This window comes from Primulina huaijiensis, chromosome 11 (assembly GCF_012295235.1).
Source record: "Primulina huaijiensis isolate GDHJ02 chromosome 11, ASM1229523v2, whole genome shotgun sequence".
Classification (NCBI taxonomy): Eukaryota; Viridiplantae; Streptophyta; class Magnoliopsida; order Lamiales; family Gesneriaceae; genus Primulina; species Primulina huaijiensis.
Genome location: NC_133316.1, coordinates 15321534 through 15340267, shown reverse-complemented (window position 1 = coordinate 15340267; position 18734 = coordinate 15321534).

The following is an 18734-nucleotide window of genomic DNA, read 5'->3' as shown; positions in this document are numbered from 1 at the left end:
CAACCAAGCTTGTCCTAACAAGACCAAAAAGGGAACTATAAGTTGAGCCAAGAGTTTGGACAAATTAAATGTGCAGGAAATAACCTTTGCGTTAACCCATGAAGAAGCTGCAGGAGGAGCTAAGGGCTAGGACATCTTTAATATGCAAAGAATGACTCTTGATGCTTGGTATGCTTTGACCACCATTATGAGTACATTTACTTCTTTCTTGGGAGACAAGGTTTCGGCCATGGCTAGATGAGCGGACAAGTTTTGGTCTATAAATATGTGGCACCACGCATTGTAAAACCTCACAAAAACCAAGCAAGAAAATTCGGTTTCCTCTTCCCCACCCTACAAAGCTTTCGGCCGAAATTAAAGAAGAAGGAGGAGCTCGTGCTGTTCAAGTGTTAGAGTTTCTACGTCGAAGCGCTGCTGAAGTGAAGACAGTGATTGAAAAGAATACGTCAAGGTGCTGCAGAATTTTCGAGAAACAAGGTGTCAAAAGTTCACAAATTTTGAACCTATTCCCAAAATACAAGTAAGTGGGCTTTTGATTAAGTATTTGTTTCTATTTTGAACTTTGAATAAAAGTAATATGATATGCTTATAAGTATGATCATATTTTCGAAAATTGTTACCTGTTCTGTTTAAAAAAATTTCGATCGATTATGTATTTCTTCTATGCTTCGAATTCCTTTGATTCCGCTGTGTCTGTCTAGAAATCTGAACTCTGAAAATATGATAAGTTTTGTCTGTTGTCTCTGAATTCTGTGTACACTGTTACGATTCGAAATTGAAATGGGACGAGAATTGTAATTATGTTTGGCCCCCATTGGTAGGTATAAAACCATGTTCTGTCTGGCCCCCATCGGTGGGTATAAAACCGTGTTCTGGCCTCACCCCTTAGAGGACTAACATATTGGGGACAATTTGACCATGAATATGAGATGAGTAACAGTGTTGTGTTTTGTCTGTTCTGAAATGATCTGAATTGTTTCTGTTCTGTTCTGAATCATTTGATAAGTTTCGTATTTTATTCGTTTCGTTTCCGTCTGGTTAAGATAAGAATATAAATTTTGAAAGCATGCTAAAGGAAATTTTTAAAGATTAAGTTCTATATGTATCTTGGAATGAATCGACCCCCACTTGCTGAGTGTTTTCCAAAACACTCACCCCCTTACAAATTTCAGATAAAAATGAAGAACAAATAAATGAGGAAGAGCAGGAAGCTTTCTGGGGTTGGTGATCGATGGTCAAGAGCAAGAATCAAGTTATCCCTTTTGTTTAGTTTTCCGCATTTCGCAACTCTGATGTATTTTATTTCATTGTAATTGTAAGACAATACTTTATCTATGAAAAAGACTGGTTTGATTTGATACGAGGCTTTATTGTTTTCAATATAATTGTTAAACAATGCCAGATGTCACCGATGCTTCGGACACGAGGCGTGACATTTAAGTGGTATCAGAGCCGCCAGGTTCATAATCCTGCTGGTATTTTGACAGACAAAATTTGGCGAAGTCAAATTTTGGCAAAAGCTTAGTGTATCCCAATCTGAATCCAACTTTCATTTGTTCCCTAAATTTTCGATCAACTTCAAAAATATATCCCCTCAATCGTTTCGCAACTCTTAGTATCAAAAATTTTCCACGTCAACTTTGTTCTATTATTTGTGCCTTTCTATCCTTTATACGACTCTGATATTTTACTTCGATTTTATCCTAGGACATGGCTGCTCCACGTACTCGCGCTCAGGCTGCCCTTCGTATGCGTCAGCTTACCATCGATAATCAAGCTAGGGAGATAGCAACTTTGAAGGCGCAACTGGCTAAGGAGAAACTGGAAAAGCAGCAACTTAGTGAGATCAGGCACATACTAGAGATTGACGTACATTGATTGACTCATCACTTGGACCTGGCTGAGAGCCAACTTCTACAGATACCGACTGATTCGACTCGCATTGCGCGCTTAGCTTCACTAAACAAGGATCTGCGAGAAAGAATTGAGACAGAGAGAGAGCGCGCTACTCAGACTCGTCAGCGTCAGGAAGATTTCAGCGCCAAGCAAGAGTGGTACATCTCAAAGCTCCACGGCACTATGGACAGACTCCAAGATCAGAACAACTATTTGCAATTGGTAATAGAGAACATGGAGGAAGAGGAAAAAGCACCGATCGAGGTGGCTGATGACGACAGTGACAGCGACAGCGACGGAGGAGAGATGATAGATTAGATTAGTATCAAGATTATAATAAAAGTATCTGGATTGTAATAAAATTGTGATTAAGAAAATATTATGTGTATCAAATTATTTTAAATGAAACTTTCTATTATCTTATTGCATATTTAAAAAATTGGATGAGTATACTATCAATAAAATTGTGTTTTTATATTTATAGGAAAACAAACATGGATCTTCAAAGCATTATAAATGAGCTTCAAAAACAACTTCAGGAAAAGGAGACAGAAATTAAAACACTGAAAGAAAAAAAAAAACTTGAGAGAGACAACTACCAGCTGGATGGGAATAACGTATGCATGATGGAGGATCTTCGTGAAGCCAGAGAGGAAGAAAAGAAACTACGCGAGGACGTTAGACGTTATGCTGCCTATCATCTAGAGTCGGAGCGTCGACACGAGATCACCAAGCAAGAAGTAAACAAAGCTCAGGATAGGATTCTTACACTCCAAATCCGGGATGACAACCTTCTCAAAACACAACGCCGTCTTGAAGAACGGATCGAAGAATAAGAAATTGATGAAAAAGTAAGCCAATCAACAATACAGGAGCTTCAGGAGCAAGTAAACAACCTTGACCACCACAACACACAGTTGCAAAATCATATTGATCAGCTACAAAATAACATGATCAATATGGAGGAACTCTTGGAACAACTTGAAGCTAACCAAGAAGAAAATCCGATTGTAGAAGAAGAGATTAATGAGGCAGTAGGAGACGGTGAAGTCATAGACGAGTAGGGAGAGAACTCTAGATTAAATATCAATTGTAACCAGAACTATCTGATTAATCATTTATTAGAAACTTTTGGGTTGTATGAAAATTTTACAAATTAATTAAAATATTTCTTTAATTAAATATTGTGACAAACAAATTAATAAATTACATGTTTATAGGATATGGCAGGCAGACCACCCCGAAACAACCGTAACCCTCGTGGTGCTAACCAAAATGAAAATCCACCACCACCAAGAGTGAATCTCAGTCAAGAAGACATGATGGCGATAGCTACTATCGTAGCCGCGACATTGCAAGAATTCGTGAACCCATTGGCTAACGCGATCCAACCACCCCAAGCACCACAACCTCATGTAATTAAATACCATTATGAATCTCTGAGAAGAAATCGAGTTCCAACCTTCGATGGGAACCCAGACCCGGAAGACAGCCACAACTGGCTGAAGAATATCGAAACACAACTGCATTTACTGGAAATACCTGAAGAACTGAGAGTGGAAGTTGTAACACTGTTTTTGGAAGACCGAGCTAGGAAATGGTGGGAAACTGTGTCACCATATCTAGCAGAAATGGAAGAAATCACATGGCAGGTTTTCAGAAGAGAATTTTTGAAACAATACTATCCAGCCGAGTTTCGTCTGCAGAAGCTGAATGAGTTTGAAAATTTCAGGCAGACACCGGAGATGACAGTAATGGAATATACCTCGAAATTTAATGACTTGGGAACCTACGTCCCGACAATTATGTCAGATGAAACCTTGAAGATGCATCGTTTTAAGAAAAGGCTGAACAGCCGGATTCAATCGGCTTTGGCAGTGTTCAAACCAAACAAATTTGCTGATTTGATGGGCGCGGCAATGAGCGCGGAAACAAATATTAAGCGCCGTGAAGAAGAAAACAGAAATAAGAGACCGTTAGTCAACCAAACTATCCAAAATGGTCCCAAGTTTAAGAAGCCAAATCATTCCAGCGGACCTCCAAGAGGAAATTTTAACAGTACTGGCAACACCGAAGGAAAGTGGTGCGATACATGTCGACAGAAGCATGTTGGAGAATGTTATCGGAAGACAGGCGCTTGTTTTAAATGCGGAAAGGTGGGTCATAGAATTAAAGATTGTCCAGAAAACAAGGACAAAAGAATGGAGCTCAGCAAGCAAAATGAAAACAAAACCAATGCACGGGTATATGCAATCACCCAAGAGGAAGCTAATAACACCAATGAAGTGGTAGCAGGTACTATCTTACTCAATGAAACGCCTGCATATGCCTTGTTTGATTGTGGTGCTACGCACTCGTTTGTGTCTAGGAGATTTGCTAAAAAGCTTAAACTTGAACATGATACTCTTAGTGAACCATTAAGAGTGGCAACACCGGCGAGTAAAATAATTGAGACACACAAAGTGTATCGAAACTGTAAAATTTGTATCAGCTAACAAACTTTTGAAGTAGAATTGATTCAACTCAATATAGTTGAGTTTGACATCATGAATATAGTTGAGTTTGACATCATCCTTGGAATGGACTGGTTAGCTAAAAACCATGCCATAGTAGACTGTCAAAAGAAAGAAGTTAGACTTCAAACTCCAACTAAAGAGAAAGTCGTATATCACGGAAAATCAAAAGAAAAAAAATCTCTGCTATCTGTCTCACAAGCCTGGAAGGCCATTAGAGGAGGAGAGGAAATTTATCTGGCAATGATCAATGAGATTAAAGAAGAAGAAACCCCAAAGTTGGAAGATATTCCAATTGTTCAAGAATTTTCAGATGTTTTTCCCGAGGAATTATCGGGTAAGATACCCGATAGGGAAGTGGAATTCGAAATTAATTTGGTCCCTGGTGCTGCACTAATCTCAAAGGAACCATACCGAATGGCTCCAGCCGAATTGAAAGAGTTAAAGGAACAACTCCAGGAAGTACTGGACAAGAAGCAGATTCATCCCAGTGCATCCCCGTGGGGAGCCCCAGTACTATTCGTCAAGAAGAAGGATGGGAGTATGAGGCTATGTATTGACTACCGGGAGTTAAACAAGATCACCATAAAGAATAAGTACACACTTCCGAGAATAGACGATCTTTTTGATCAGCTAAAGGGAGCCAAAGTTTTCTCAAAACTCGATCTAAGATCTGGTTATCATCAACTGAAATTCAAAATTGAGGATATCCCTAAAACTGCTTTTAGGACAAGATATGGACATTACGAATTTACAGTAATGCCTTTTGGTTTAACAAATGCTCCTGCAGCATTCATGGACCTGATGAATCGAGTGTTCAAACCGTACCTCGACAGGTTTGTGGTTGTTTTTATAGATGATATCTTGGTATACTCACCAAGTGAGGAAGAACACCGAGAACATTTGCGTCTCACGTTGCAAACACTGAGAGAAAATGAACTATATGCCAAATTCAAGAAGTGTGAATTTTGGTTAAAAAGTGTGGCGTTCCTAGGACATATAATTTCTGAATTTGGGGTGTCAGTAGACCCAAAGAAAGTAGAGGCAATCAAGGATTGGCCACAACCGAAGACAGTAACTGAAGTAAGGAGTTTTCTTGGTTTAGCTGGCTATTATAGGAAGTTCGTGGAAGGATTTTCGTCAATTGACATTCCTCTTACTAAACTTACTCAGAAGAACTCAAAGTTCATTTGGAATGAAGCATGTGAGAAGAGTTTTGAAACCCTGAAAACAAAACTCGCAACTACACCAGTATTAATCTTCCCTGAAGATGGCAAGGACTTCACAGTATATAGTGATGCTTCAAAAAGAGGATTATGGTGTGTACTTATGCAAGAGGGTCAGGTAATTGCTTATGCCTCACGACAACTAAAACCATATGAGCAGAATTACCCCACTCATGACTTGGAGTTAGCCTCAATGGTATTTGAGCTTAAAATCTGGAGGCACTATCTTTATGGAGTAAAATGTGAAGTTTTTACTGACCACCAGAGCCTCAAATACATTTTCACCAAAAAAGAATTAAATATGAGGTAAAGAAGGTGGATGGAACTTCTAAAAGATTATGATTTGGTAATCAATTATCATCCGGGTAAGGCGAATAATGTGGCAGATGCTTTAAGCCGAAGAAACTTTGGAAAAGTAAGCTTATCTTCACTATCAGCACAATCAGGACTCCGGGAAATCATCAAATTGAAGCAGAGCCAAGACACCTCCATCTTTAAAATTAAGAAACAGATCCAAGAAGGAAAACTTACATAATTTCAAATTGATGAGAATGGTATCCTTTGGATGGAAGGACGGTTGTATGTGCCCGATGTCGATGGAATTCGAGAAGAAGTAATGACTGAGGCACATAAATCGAGATTTTCAGTACATCCAAGAAGCACCAAAATGTACAGAAACCTGAAGAACAACTACTGGTGGAATGGAATGAAGAAAGACGTAGCCGTATTTGTTTCCAAATGCCTAACCTGTCAACAAGTCAAGGCTTACAGCCATTGGAAATACCAACATGGAAGTGGGATAACATCTCCATGGACTTTATAGTCGGACTACCAAAATCAAGACAAGGTCATGATGGAATCTGGGTAATCGTTGACAGATTGACGAAGTCTGCACATTTCTTACTTGTACGGATGATTTACAACCTGGATAAACTTGATACCTTGTATATGGACAATATAGTGAGACTACATGGAGTCCCGACAAGTATACTGTCTGACAGAGATCCAAGATTTGTATCAAGATTTTGGAAAAGTTTTCAAAAAGCGATGGGAACCAAAGTCACTCTCAGCACAGCCTATCATCCTCAGACTGATGGCCAAACCGAGAGGATAATTCAAACCCTCGAGGACATGTTGAGAGCGTGTGCTCTGGATTTTCATGGAAATTGGAGTGAACAGTTCCCCCTGATAGAATTCGCCTATAACAACAGCTATCATAGTAGCATCGAGATGGCTCCGTATGAAGCTTTGTATGGTAGAAGGTGTAGGTCGCCTCTATATTGGGATGAAGTCGGAGAAAAAGCGGTTACCGGACCAGAATTTGTACAAATATCCGTTGACAAAGTAGTTGTAATCAAAGAAAGACTCAAGGCAGCCCAAGATAGACAAAAGAGCTGGGCAGATTTGAAGAGGAGGCCGTTAGAATTGGAAATTGGTGAAAAAGCTTATGTCAAGGTCTCTCCTATGAAAGGAGTAGTTCGTTTCAGTAAATCCGGAAAGTTGAATCCGAGATATGTGGGACCGTTCGAAATACTAGAGAAGGTAGGAACCTTAGCCTACCGATTAGCGTTACCACCTGACATGGCCAGAATACATAACATTTTCCATGTCTCACAGCTGAGGAAGTATGTCCCAGATCCGAGTCATGTACTCAAAGTTGCACCACTAATGATTGAAGGACACCTCAACGAAGAACTCAAATACGAAGAAGTCCCTACCCGAATAGTGGACTCAAAAGACCAAGTGTTGAGAAATCGGACAATACCTTATGTCAAGGTACAGTGGTCAAATCATACTGAAAGAGAAGCAACTTGAGAACTCGAGGAGAAGATGCGATCACAATACCCTCATCAATTCGAAAGATCAAGCTAATGCAAGTTTTGAGGACGAAACTTTTAATAAGGAGGGAGGGATGTGAGAACCCGGGGTTTTACGATCCGAAGAAAATCAAGTAAGTAATACGAACTTGGAGATTAACTCAAACTGAGCTCGAAAATTTTCATTCCAACTAGATAACTTTGATATTAACTTAAATTTTCATCAAATTTAACACGAGGAAATAACTTCAAAGCTCGGAGATCTACTCAACGGGAGGCCAAGCTACAAGTAATCGCATCCATCAAAGTATTGTCCCGGGAGGAGTAACACCCCAGCTCAAGGACTCGATCTGTCAGCTCAAAGCAGCTCAACCAAGCTTGTCCTAACAAGACCAAAAAGGGAGCTATAAGTTGAGCCAAGAGTTTGGACAAATTAAATGTGCAGGAAATAACCTTTGCGTTAACCAATGAAGGAGCTGCAGGAGGAGCTAAGGGCTAGGACATCTTTAATATGCAAATAATGACTCTTGATGCTTGGTATGCTTTGCCCACCATTATGAGTACATTTACTTCTTTCTTGGGAGACAAGGTTTCGGCCATGGCTAGATGAGGGGACAAGTTTTGGTCTATAAATATGTGACACCATGCATTGCAAAACCTCACAAAACCAACCAAGAAAATTCGGTTTCCCCTTCCCCACCTTACAAAGCTTTCGGTCGAAATTAAAGAAGAAGGAGGAGCTCGTGCGGTTCAAGTGTTAGAGTTTCTACGTCGAAGCGCTGCTGAAGTAAAGACAGTGATTTAAAAGAATACGTCAAGTTGCTGCAGAATTTTCGAGAAACAAGGTGTCAAAAGTTCACAAATTCCGAACCTATTCCCAAAATACAAGTAAGTGGGCTTTTGATTAAGTATTTGTTTCTATTTTGAACCTTGAATAAAAGTAATATGATATGCTTATAAGTATGATCATATTTTTTAAAATTGTTACCTGTTCTGTTTAAAAAAAATTTCGATCGATTATGTATTTCTTCTATGCTTCGAATTCCTTTGATTCCGCTGTGTCTGTCTAGAAATCTGAACTCTGAAAATATGATAAGTTTTGTCTGTTGTCTCTGAATTTTGTGTACACTGTTACGATTCGAAGAAATGGGACGAGAATTGTAATTCTGTTTGGCCCCCATTGGTGGGTATAAAACCATGTTCTGTCTGGCCTCCATCGGTAGGTATAAACCGTGTTCTGGGCTCACCCCTTAGAGGACTAACATATTGGGGACAATTTGACCATGAATATGAGATGAGTAACAGTGTTGTGTTTTGTCTGTTCTGAAATGATCTGAATTGTTTCTGTTCTGTTCTGAATCATTTGATAAGTTTCGTCTTTTATTTGTTTCGTTTCCGTCTGGTTAAGATAAGAATATAAATTTTGAAAGCATGCTAAAGGAAATTTTTAAAGATTAAGTTCTATATGTATCTTGGAATCGATCGACCCCCACTTGCTGAGTGTTTCCCAAAACACTCACCCCCTTACAAATTTCAGATAAAAATGAAGAAAAAATAAATTAGGAAGAGCAGGAAGTTTTCTAGGGTTGGTGATCGATGGTCAAGAGCAAGAATCAAGTTATCCCTTTTGTTTAGTGTTCCGCATTTCGCAACTCTGATGTATTTTATTTCATTGTCATTGTAAGACAATACTTTATTTATGAAAAAGACTGGTTTGATTTGATACGAGTCTTTATTGTTTTCAATATAATTGTTAAACAATGCCGGATGTCACCGATGCTTCGGACACGGGGCATGACACGCAGTGTGCGATGCGTGCTGTAGATTTTAGTATCAACGGTGTATAATGCGAGCTATAGATATAATTATTCGCAGCATGCGGTACGTGCTGTCGATTCTCGTATCCACGACGTGCGGTTCGCGCTGACGATTCTTCTATACATGACGTGCGGTGCACGCCGTCGATTCTTGTATCTGCGACGTTTGGTGCACGCAATCAATACTATTATTCGCAACTAGCATTGTACGCTGTTAATACCTATGACTTATAACAGCTTTTAACTGTGCAGCATGCAATGCGCGCCGAGGAAAGCCCATTTGCACGCTGCGAATATTCATTTTTATTGTTGTGTGCAGTCATAGACAAATGACCACCTTTCAAATGTTTTGATGATAGCAAAAATCCCAACAAATCCAAACAGATGTGTTGTCATTCCTCAACTTTATGTAACACATCTATTCCAGTGACCGCTTCACCATCAATTGTTAGACCCCAAATGATTGAAACAACTTGTAACGTGACAGTTTTTTAACCACATGTAAAATGAAAGGTGTGTGTCTCGCGTCGCCAACGTTCAACAAGAGCAGTAATCAAATGATTATCAAAAACTTGTGAGCCAGATTCTAAAACTCCATAGAAACCCATATTATTTAAATACGTAAGTACACGATTGTGTATGTAATTATCAGTGTATACGTTGGAACTTTTCAAGTTCGCAATCTTGATTTTGATGTTAGCAAAACTTGTTAATTTGTATTACTAATAATCTACCTTAGTGTGCAGAAGCTAGGATCAGTCACGAGCTATTTACATCGCAAACTGAAGACCTAATTGATCGCACAAACTGAATCAGTCTAACTGTTACATCAATTGAGCAGTCCAGATGATTGTCCAGTTGATAGGTGGTTCAGCAAGAGAACCTCAGAAGCCTGGCCAGACGAAGAAGTGTTCAACTGATGAAGAAACCCAGCTGGTCAATTCAACTGAACGAGAGTGAAATCAATTCAACTGACGAGTCAACTGATTTCACCAGCCCAACTGAAGATCAATTCAGCTGACCAGTCCAAAGCATCAATCAGAATCTTTCAGTTATAGACGAAGACAAACTCTTTCAGTGGATTTCAGCTGCACGTGAAGGTACAAAGCTGGTCCAGTCAAAGGACAATAATGGACGTTGCATCAGAGCATTAAAGACAAAACGTTTCAAAAAGACAGTCGAAAAATCGAGACACAAAGTCCAAGAAACGAATTCAAGATGCAACGGATACAATAATTGTGTCTCACTATACAATTAGTTTTTCCTGCCTATATATAGAGAAAATCAGTGAAGACTCAACAAAAAAAAAACAACAAGATACAGAGAGAAAAAGCTTAAACAAAAATAAGAGAGAAAAGAAAGGGCACGCACATTGCAAATCAGTTTTCAGAAGCAATCAGTCCAGAGGGACACTTCAACGTGTTATCAGCTTAGTATAGAAGCTTTTATCCCTCAGTGTGTGAAAACATCTTTGTTCAGTTCTCACACACAAACACTCTTAACCACTCAAATACCGTCTTGCACAAAGACGTTAAACTTGTGTATGTAGTCTTTGACATAGACGTTAAATAAGTGTTGTCTTGAAGGTGCTGCTTTCAGTCGTAGCTAGGAGTTCAGTTTAGGCAGTAGTGTAAGTCCTAGCTGAGTGGGTTTGTACAAAGAGTTGTAAAAATCAAAGTCTTGTAGTGGATCCTACCCGAAGAGGTAGAAGGGGTGACGTATGAGCAGTTGATGTCTCCGAACATCCATAAACATATCTTGTGTATTTAACTGATTAACTTCTGTTTTCAAATTGTTTTGATCAGCTAGAGTATTCGTCAGTTCAGTTGTCACCATAACTGAACTGATGAATGAAAAAACTAATCTACCCTTTTTCAGTTATTCAGTTTACATAAGTTAAAATGTTTTCTAATAACAGTCTTTTTCACGAAAGATTAATTCGAGTTTCTTCCACTTGGTTTTAAATCAAACTCGATTTAATTCATTGGTGTTAACATTCTTAGAACACGAGCTATTGCAGCTCATTGGAAAATATAGTGTTTGAAATTCCTTCGAAGGTACTAGCACACTTTATCCTTCAATTGGTATCCGAGCTAGTTGTTCTAAGAAAAACATTTGAAGAAACTGTGTTTTAAAATTTTTTATTTTAAAATAGTGTTAAGAACTATTTAAAAGTATTTCATACAATTTTCAGAACTATTTGAAAATATATATATGTCGCTCTTTAGCAAAGAGTTGAGTGGATTGGTTCGGCAACTAACGTTGTATCCACTTCACTAGACTCTTAGCTTTGGGGTTTTAATCAGCCTGCAGCGGACTGAAAATCATCTGCAAAGATGCACAGCTAAACTGCTCGCTGAACAAGATTTCAGTTGCAAGCCTACCAGGTCAGCTGTTCTTCAGACGAAACTCATCCATGTTGGGATGGTGGTCGATGCTCGCTGAACAAGATTTCAGTCGCAAGCCTACCAAGTCAGCTGTTCTTCAGACGAAACTCATCTATGTTGGGATGTTGGTCGATTTAATCACCAGCTGAATTCCACGTGAGCCCAGTCAGACTCTGCTCGACCAGTTGAGTAAGCACAGAGGTCAAGTTCAAAGCAGTTTAATTCGTTTCTCTAGCAAATTGAATTCACAACCGATGCAGCATTTCAAGCAGTCAAGCAACCAGTTGACGGTATATCCAGTTTTGTCGCATAAACCAACTGATATCTGATGTTGTTTAAATTATGCTATTGTTGTAGAAATTTTTCCGTTTCAACTGATGTATGTACTCAGATGTAAAAACAAGGAAATTTATTTAATAAACATCATGTTTGTTCAGCTGTGTTTCATTGTGACTGAATGAATATTTCCAGATTTCTTGTCTACATTGCTTGAATGATTATAACCTTTGAATGAATGACTATATAAATATCTTTCAAATCCGAGTTTTCATTCAGTCTATGAGGGGGAGTTTTTCTTTTACCTTCAAACTGAAAATCGTTTTATTTAATCAGTTTTAAAATTCAGTTGTTGAGCAAAATTTTTTTCGTCAACTGAAAAGTGCTTTCCTAAATTTTTTTTTTGTTTTCAATTCAGTTTTGAAGGGGAGTTTTTCTTTTATCCTTCATCTCTAAATGGTTTTCAAAACTTCTTTAATTCAGTTCTTGAGGGGGATCTTATAAAGATATTTGAATGTACTAACCCTTGAACTGAATATATTGTGCTTAAGTGCTCAAGTTTTGTGATCATCAAAAAGGGGGAGATTGTTGGAATTTTTGAAGTTCGCAATTTTGATTTTGATGTTAACAAAACTTGTTAATTTGTGTTACTAATAATCTACCTTAGTGCGCAGAAGCTAGGATCAGTCACGAGCTGTTTACAATGCAAACTGAAGACCTAACTAATCGCACAAACTGAATCAGTCTAACTGTTACGTCAATTGAGCGGTCCAGCTGATTGTCCATCTGATAGGTGGTTCAGCAGGAGAACCTCAAAAGCCTGGCCAGACGAAGAAGTGTTCAACTGATGAAGAAACCGAGCTGGTCAATTCAACTGAACGAGAGTGAAATCAGTTCAACTGACGAGTCAACTGATTTCGCCAGCCCAATTGAAGATCAGTTCAGCTGACCAGTCCGAAGCATCAGTCAGAATCTTTCAGTTGAAGATGAAGACAAACTATTTCAGTGGATTCCAGCTGTGCGTGAAGGTACAAAGCCATTGTCCAATCAAAGGACAATAATGGACGTTGCATCAGAGTATTAAAGACAAAACGTTTCAGAAGGGCAGTCGAAATGTGGAGACACAAAGTCCAAGAAAAGAATTCAATATGCAACGGATACAATAATTGAGTTTCACTGTACAATCAGTTTTTTCATCCTATATATAGAGAAGATCAGTGAAGACTCAACTAAAAAAACAACAAGATACAGAGAGAAAAAGCTTAAACAAAAATAAGAGAGAAAAAGCTTAAACAAAAATAAGAGAGAAAAGAAAGGGCACGCATATTGCAAATCAGCTTTCAAAAGCAATCAGTCCAAAGGGACACTTCAACGTGTTATCAGCTTAGTATAGAAGCTTTTATCCCTCAGTGTGTGAAAACATCCTTGTTCAGTTCTCACACACAAACACTCTCAACCACTCAAATACCGTCTTGCACAAAGATGTTAAACTTGTGTATGTAGTCTTTCACATATAGACGTTAAAGAAGTGTTGTCTAGAAGGTGTTGCTTTCAGTCGTAGCTAGGAGTTCAGTTTAGTCAGTAGTGTAAGTCCTAATTGAGTGGGTTTGTCCAAAGAGTTGTATAAATCAAAGTCTTCTATTGGATCCTACCCGAGGAAGTAGAAAGGGTGACGTAGGAGCAGTTGAAGTCTCCGAATATCCATAAATATATCTTGTGTATTTAACTGATTAACTGCTGTTTTCAAATTGTTTTGATCAGTTAGAGTATCCATCAGTTCAGTTGTCACCATAACTGAACTGATGAATGCAAAAACTAATCTACTCTTTTTCAGTTATTCAGTTTGCATAAGTTAAAATGTTTTCTAATAACAGTCTTCTTCACGAAGGAATACTTCGAGTTATTCCGCTTGATTTTAGACCAAACTCGATTTAATTCATCGGTGTTAACATTCTTAGAACACGACCTATTGCAGCTCATTTGATAATATAGTGTTTGAAATACCTCCGAAAGCACTAGCACACTTGATCATTCAGTATAACTTCCAAATCAAATTGTCTGACCTCTTCATTTTGACAATATCATCAACTGTCATCAACGGTTAAGGAAGAAACGGTTGATGATATATGTGTCGATTGTAAATAAAGGACACTGAGATCTTCTGGACCTCTATTATCTGTCATTTTGAACTACTTTGTCGATCTTCTAAACTTCGTTCTACAGTAAGCAACGAACACTAAAATTGTTCGGTGAGGAAGGGAGAAATTGCGATATACAGAGATGCAGAAATGAAAATGAAAAGGTAAAGGAAGGAGGAAGAAGGAGAGGAGAATTAAAAAAGAAGCGATAGGGATGGGCGGAGGATAAGGGTGGGAGGAATGGACACGGACGCTCCACGTTGCAGCGAGCGTCCGTGCTTATGAAGCACGAGCGCTCCAACATGGCGCAGGATCCGTGCTTACGAAGCACGGATGCTCTACGTTGGAGCATCCGTGCTTCGTAAGCACGGATTACAGTATTTGTGCGATTTTTTTAATTAATTTTGAAATAAATTTTTATTTTTAAATTAATTATAAAAAAACCCGATAACAGTGTATTGAATATCTGGTAAAGTAGATAGGCGTGCTTTAGGAAAAATTGTTTCTTATTTGCACACACGATGCCACTATATACGAGTTGTCAAATCTACTTCACATGATAATCGAATCATATATATCCATGGATATATCAATTATTGTAGATTCGTTCATGATACGTGTGATGAAAGGATTTTAATGTACGTTAATCATAATCAATTGATTATTGCATGCATTATCAATAATAACTAGGGATTAATGAGACGATGTTACTAGAAGTTTTTACTCTGATTCAATGAGTCCGATAAAAAGTAGTTCTGACATTCTATGGTCAAGGATTTACTGAAAATAATGAGCCTAATTAGGGTGAGTCCAAAAAAGAACATAAATTGTACTGAATCACAATGAGTTGTAAACCACAACTAGCTATGTCTGCGAACCATTTACAGATATTGGTTTTCCTATTCCCTTTGAGATACTCAAATTCAATTAGTTGCATTTAGTCATAAAATTTTGATATGATCAAACGTTTAAACTTATAAAAAAATTTTATAAGCAATCTATATTTTTGAAAAGTGGGAGAGTACGATAGTTAAAAACAGCGTGCAAAGTTTATTTCTAAATTAGTGTGGAATTGTTCAAAAATCTAGCAATTACCATATTTAATATCGGTGGGTTGATAATTAAAACTTCACATATTAATAACAATATATTTATAGTCATCGTGTTATTAGATCGTCGATCGGGATTACGACGACACCACAATAATGGGCCAAAAGCCCATGTGCTTGGGCGTGTGGTCGAAGGATGATGAGCTTGGATTTCTAATAACAAACTTCTTGATGTTGTGAAAAAGTAAAAATTTACGGTAAAAAGTAAAAATCTCAAACTCTTAAAATTATCACACTACACACTTTATAATATTTTTCTCTCAACTCAATTGTGTTTTTCTTCACAAATGAGAGATCTATTTATAGAAAATTTTTACAAATAATCCAAAAATAAAATACATCATTACCTACATCATCACACACTAATTTTCAATATTCAACACCTAATTTTACCTAATTTTCAACATTCAACATTCACATTTTCAACACAAATATTTAACACATTTTTAAATAATTTTTCAACACTTCCCCTTGTGATGATGATCATAATGATTGTATACATTACGTGTTTTTATACTGCCTCGTTAAAAACCTTACTAGGAAAAACCCATTGGGATAAAAACCATAGTAAGGGAAAAAGAGTGCAGTCACGTAAACTCCCCCTCATGTTGACACGAACAATTCTTCACAAATTTCGTAGATTGCGCATCCCAATATTATATATGTGCTTTCTGAATATTGTCGTAGGAAGTGCCTTTGTGAAGAGATCTGATGAGTTTTCACTTGATTGAATGTGACGAACATCAATACATTTATTCTTCTCAAGCTCCTTGGTGAATGCGAAGAACTTAGGAGGAATATGTTTAGTTCTGTCGCTTTTTATGTATCCTTCTTTCATTTGAGCAACACATGCAGCATTATCTTCATATAGTATCACAGGCTTCTCGTCGAATGATAATCCGCATGAGATTTGGATATGTTGAGTCATTGATTTTAACCACACACATTCACGGCTTGCTTCATGTAGTGCAATAATCTCGGCATGATTTGATGAAGTTGTTACAAGTGTTTGTTTCTGTGAACGCCAAGAAATTGCAGTGCCTCCACGAGTAAATACATATCCAGTTTGAGAACGTGCTTTGTGTGGATCAGATAAGTATCCAGCATCGGCATAACCAATTATACTTGGATTAGCATCTTTTGAATACAAAAGTCCCAAGTCTGTCGTTCCTCGTAGATAACGGAATATATGTTTAATTCCGTTCCAATGTCTCTTTGTTGGATATGTGCTAAATCTTGCCAATAAATTTACGGCAAAAGATATATCAGGCCTTGTACAATTTGTAAGATACATAAGGGCACCGATAGCACTTAGATATGGTACTTCTGGACCAAGAATATCTTCATCATCTTCACATGGACGGAATGGATCCTTTTCTATGTTTAATGATCTAACAACCATTGGAGTACTTAAAGGATTTGATTTGTCCATATTAAAACGTTTAAGGATCTTTTCTGTATAATTTGTCTGGTGAACAAATATTCCACATTCTTTTTGTTCAATTTGTAAACCCAGACAATACTTGGTTTTTCCAAGATCCTTCATTTCAAATTCTTCTTTCAAGTATGACACAACTTCTTGAATTTCCTTATTTGTTCCAATGATGTTTAAATCATCAACATATACAGCAATAATTACGCATCCGGATGTTGTTTTCTTAATGAAAACACAAGGGCATATTGAATTATTTACATATCCCTTTTTCATCAAGTGATCACTTAGCCTATTATACCACATTCTGCCGGATTGCTTCAACCCATATAATGATCTTAGTAATTTCACAGAATAACATTCTCTGGGTTTTGAACTTTGTGCTTCAGGCATCTTAAATCCTTCAGGGATTTTCATATATATATTACTATCAAGTGATCCATATAAGTAGGCTGTAACAACATCCATAAGACGCATTTCTAAATTTTCAGATACTGCCAAGCTAATCAAATACCGAAACGTAATTGCATCCATCACAGGAGAATACGTTTCTTCATAATCAATTCCAGGCCTTTGAGAAAAACCTTGTGCAACAAGTCGAGCTTTATATCTTACTATTTCATTTTTCTCATTTCGCTTTCGAATAAAAACCCATTTGTATCCAACAGGTTTTACACCTTCAGGTGTAAGGACTATAGGTCCAAAAACATTACGTTTATTTAGCGAATCCAATTCAACCTGGATGGCATCTTTCCATTTTATCCAATCCTGCCGATTTTTACATTCACCAAAAGATTTTGGTTCATGATCTTCATTATCATTTATGATGTCGATTGCCACATTATAAGAAAATATATCATCAATTTCTTCTATATCTTTTCGGTTCCATATTTTTCCAGTATTAATATAATTGATAGAGATTTCATGATTCTCGTCAGTTTGTGGTTCTGACAAAACATTTTCATCATCATGTGTTTCTTCAGGAACATCATTCTCTATTTTGTGATCATTATGTGTTTCTTCAGGAACATCATTCTCTATTTTGTGATCATTGTGTTTCTCTATGAATTTTCTTTTTCGAGGATTTTTATCCTTGGAACCAACTGGCCTTCCACGCTTCAGGCGTTTAATGACATCATGACTATCTTCAATTTGTTTCTTCGGAATTTCAATTCGAGCAGGGGCATTTGCAGCATGTATATATGATTTAGTTACCCCTTTTGTGTCTGCAAATGCATCTGGTATTTGATTTGCTATTCTTTGCAAGTGCACAATTTGCTGTACATCTTTTTCACATTGTTTTGTTCTTGGATCCAGATGTAACAATGATGATACATACCATGTAATTTCTTTTTCGGTATGTTTCTGTTCTCCCCCTAACATTGGGAAGATTTCCTCATTAAAATGACAATCAGCAAAACGTGCTGTGAACACGTCGCCTGTCTGTGGTTCAAGATATCGAATGATCGATGGACTATCATAACCAATATAAATTCCAATCTTTCTTTGAGGTCCCATTTTCTTTCGTTGAGGTGGTGCAATAGGCACATACACCATACATCCAAAAATTCTCAGATGAGAAATGTCTGGTTCTTTACCAAATGCAAGCTGCAATGGGGAGTATTTATGATATGCACTTGGTCTGATGCGAATTAATGAAGCAGCATGTAAAATTGCATGTCCCCATATAGAAATAGGGAGCTTTGTTTTCATAATCATTGGTCTAGCAATCATTTGCAGACGTTTAATCAATGATTCAGCCAATCCATTTTGAGTATGTACATGAGCAACAGGATGCTCAACAATGATTCCCATAGACATACAATAATCATTGAAAGTCTGGGAAGTAAATTCACCAGCATTATCAAGTCTAATTTTCTTGATTGTATAATCGGGAAATTGATTCCTCAATTTTATTATTTGAGCAAGTAATCTTGCAAATGCAACATTTCGAGTTGACAATAAACATACATGTGACCATCTGCTGGAGGCATCAATCAATACCATAAAGTATCTGAATGGTCCACATGGTGGATGGATTGGTCCACAAATATCACCCTGAATACGTTCAAGAAACATTGGTGATTCAGTTTGGATTTTGGCTGGTGATGGTCTTATAATAA